The following is a 4,373-nucleotide window of genomic DNA, read 5'->3' as shown; positions in this document are numbered from 1 at the left end:
ATGTGGAGGGGAACGATTTAAAATTGATCTTTGAGACAACATTTATTACGCAGAGGATGGGGCATATATGATGTCAGTTGATAGAGGAATTCATGGCAACTGGGATAACTTAAAAATTTCACAATACATCTAGATCATTCTATGAATAGGAAAGAATTTACGGAATATGTGCCAATTGCTGGAATTTTGGACAGGTAACAATATTTATTGTTCTTTGACTTTGTGTAATCCTGCTTCTAGTTTTAAGAGACCTGTTATATATTTTTTTTACAATGTTGAAACATCATTCAGAGCATTGACACTGCTGCTCAAAGACTGGAAGAAGCATTTATGCCCCAATGTGCCTGGTTCAGACGGATAGCAGGAGGTCATTCAGCCCACTGGGGCTATTACTGTACCAGCTGAACAGGCAGAATGTTGGAATGTTGGCAAATATTATAAAGGTAATGTTGGAAAGATAAGGAAAAGATACTACAGCTGCATGAGGTCTTAGTGCGACTGTACCTGGAGTACATAATCTTAGAGTTTTAGAGACCTGCAGGTCATTGATAGAGCCTTAGGCCCAAGCTGGTCTAGACCGAGCTAAGTGTTCATTCAAATGCAATTTAAATATTGTGAATGCAGCTGCTTCAACCACTTCAGCTTGCAACTTATTCCATAAGCGTACCACCCACTGTGTAAATATGTTCCTCCGTAGTTCCCCTTTTAATCTTTTCTCTCTAACCTTCAAATGATGCCCACTCGTCCTCCAGTCCCCAGTGCTATAAAAATGTCTGACTGCATACGCCCAATGCTTGTCTGTCATGATCTTGTGCATCTGAATAAGTCCTGCTTCATTTCCCTACGCTGTCAAGAAATATGTTCTAAATTTTCCAACGTCTCTCCATAACTCAGACCACTGATTCCGAGTCACATTTTTTCTGCACTCTTTCCAGTATTCCACGTGTGGTCTCACCAACGTATTGCATAACTGAAAAATTACTTCAAATCTTCTTTACTCATTGCCATGCCAGTTGAAGGACTGTGTGCCAAAAGCATTCATCACCGTCCATTCTACCTTTGCCTCCACTTTCAGAGAAATGTGAGACTGAACACCAAGGTCCTTCAGTTCCACTACCCTAATTAACTCCCTGCTATTCACCATGAAACTTCTACCTTGGTTTGAAACTCCTTCCAAAATGCGACACCTCACATTTATGTATATTAAACTCTATTGTCTATTTCAGAGGAAACCTTTACATCTGGTGAAGCTCCTGCTGCAATTACTGAGAACCTTCCTCACTGTCTACAATACTGCCTATTTTAGTATCATCTGCAAACTTACTAATCATACCTTGCAGATTTTCACCTGAATCATTGATATCGACATCCAACAGCACTGGCCCAAACACCGACCTCTGAGGAACCACACTAGTCACAGGCCTCCACCCCTTCCAATATTGCACTCTGCTCCCTGTCATCAACCAATCGTGTATCCAACTTGCTGGTTTATCCTGAATTCCATGTGATCTAACCTTCCAGAGCAGCTTATCACGTGGAGACAGACCAAAACACTGACTGAAATCTGTGTAGAATTTTATTGCCGACCAGCCCTCGTCAACTTTCCTGGTCACTTCCATTAAATAAATCTAAAGCATTTGTGAGTCATGACCTCTCAATCACAAAACCATACTCGCAGTCAAACCCTGTTTTCCAAAAGCATGCATATCTTTTTCCTTGTCCTCAAGGAACGTATTCAGGACAGATCTTGGCCTTCGTTCTGTAGTTCCCAGGTGTTTCTTTACAGCCAATGAACAATGGTACAACATGGAACTAGAAGAGACCTCTATTCGACTGTGAAGTGAAAACGAGAAATACTTAGGATCATATGAAGATAACATTACCAAACAGAATGGTAGGCAGAGAGTAGATGAATGCAACGAACTGTTGGTCTGAAGTATATAAACTTTAATGAAAGGCGTATTGTGGGCAATGCAGATGAACTTTGGCTTTGGATTGGAGCCTGCGTGTATGAAGTTATCGCAATCACAGAGACTTGTTTGAAGGAAGGCATGATTGGCAACGAAATTTTCCAGGATACAAACAGGACAGAGAGGGAAATAAAATGGGTGGAGAAGTTACATTGCTGATCCGGGATAATATCAAGGCTGTGCAAAACGAGGCAACAATGAAGGGCTGGACCAGTGAGGCAATATGTGTGGTGCAGAGAAATAAGAAGGATGCAGTAACATCATTGAGGCAGTAATACAGGACAGATTTTATTTTTTTCATTTTGACTGGGAAACATTTATGTCAGATGTTTGGAAAGGGCAAAATATAAAAGGAGCGTACAGTACATTTTTCGAGAGCAGGTTCTCAATGGTCCAATGAGGGAAGGGGCCATATTGGGCCTTATGTTGAGGAATGAGCCAGACCAGTTCGCACAAGTTCTTCTGGAATAGCGGAAACAATTCTGTCAGTTTTAGAATACACGCACAGCAAGTTGACAGTGGTCCTAAGGAAAGAGTGCTATACAGGGCTAAGATCAATTGCATCAAAATTTGGAGGCACTTCGAAATGTGGATTCGGAGCAGCTATTTGAAGGGAAGTCCATATCTGATATGTGGGAGGCGTTCAAATATAATTTGACCAAATGTGATAGGAGAGGCAAGATTCATGAAACGTGGATGACAGGAGAAATCGTTCCACGATCCAAGAAGAAGAGGGACGCGTATGCAATGACCAGACAGCTAAGAGCAGAATGCATCTTTGAGGTATATCGGCCGAGCAGGTCCAATGTGAACTGAGGATACAAGCGGGTGAAAATGAGCCATTAAATAACTTTATTAAGCAGAATTAAGGAGAATCTCAAGGCCTTTTATTTATCTTTAAGAAGCAACAGGGTCATGAGAAAAAGTGTTGCTCCACTAAGGGATAAGGAAGAAAGGTTTTGTGTTGAACCTGAGACAATGGCTGAGATTCTCAATGATTACTTTGTATTAGTGTTCACTGAGTCAGGGGACATCATGAAAGTTGAGATTAGAGATAAAAAGGTTGATAAATCTGGATCAGGTTGTAATTTGCAGAGCAGATTTGCTGAGTCGGTGAAAAGATATAAACTTAGGCACATCATCTGGTCAGGATGTGATCTGTCCCATGTAACTGAGGGTGTCTAGAGAGTAATAGCTGTGTGCATGACAAATATTGTAGCATCCTTAAACACACATGAAGAACTGGAAGACGCGCAACTTGTTCATGTGGTCCCGCTGTCCAAGAAAGACAGTAGGGGTATTCCAGTTAACTACAGAGCAGTGAGCCTGATGTCAGTCGCTGGAAAGTTGCTGGAACAGGTACTGATGGATAATATCTATGTGTATTTGCAAAATACTGGGCGTATCAGTGACAGGCACAATGATATTGCGCGGGAGAGATCTTCCCTTACCAACTTAATACAGTTCTTTGAGGAAGTGTGCAACTTTATAGAAGAAAAAATGGCTGTGGATGCGGTATATGCATGGACTTTAGTCAGGCGTTTGATCAGGTTTCCCAGGGTAAACTAATTCAGAAAGTGAAGACACACGGTATGAAGTGTGTTCTAGATAGGTGGATAAACAACTGCTTGAGCAACAGGAGACAGCGAGTAGTAATTGTAGGGTGCTTCGTGAAATGGAGAAAGATGACCAGTGATGTTCCACCGGGAACAATGCTGGGGCCACGGCTCGTTGTGATACACATAAATCATCTTGAAGATAGCACTGTTGGTACCGTCAGCATGTTTGAAGATGACATGAGGATCGGTAGCGTAACAGGAACACGGCAGATTGTCAAAGCATACAGGAGAATTTAGATAGACTGGAGAGTTTGGCAGAGAAGTAGCCGATGGAGTTCACTTCGGGCAAATGTGAGGTGATGCATTTTATGAAGTATAATTCTGGAGAAAACCATTCTGTAAACGGACGAGCCATGGGAAAGGTTGATGATCAGAGAGATCTGGAAGTTTAGTTCCATTGTACACAAAGGTGGTTGTGCTGGCTGATAGAGTGATCAACAAGATATATGGTATGTTTGCCTTCATCGACCGGGTGGGGAGGTCTGCAGGCTTTTTTAAAATCATGCAGCAGGTAAATTCACTCTCAGGACACAGAGCAGAGAACAAGGTTTGGTGTCCAAAACATGGGGGGACATGACATGCCATAGATGCAATTTGTTTGGAGGGGGTGTGGGAAAAATACAGAAATTTCCAAAGCTCATTCACCAAACTTACACGACGTTTTGTTGTGCAAAGACAGTATCGGTAATTCAGTGATCAATCCAAACGTATGTTCACTTTGGAAGGATCAGTACAACAGAGATTAAAGCAGGCCTGCTAGGAGAGGGTAGTATCTTTCTGTTCT

Source organism: Chiloscyllium punctatum, chromosome 43 (assembly GCF_047496795.1).
Source record: "Chiloscyllium punctatum isolate Juve2018m chromosome 43, sChiPun1.3, whole genome shotgun sequence".
NCBI classification, from domain to species: Eukaryota; Metazoa; Chordata; class Chondrichthyes; order Orectolobiformes; family Hemiscylliidae; genus Chiloscyllium; species Chiloscyllium punctatum.
The sequence above is the reverse complement of the archived record's forward strand: the minus strand, read 5'-3'. Positions refer to the sequence as shown.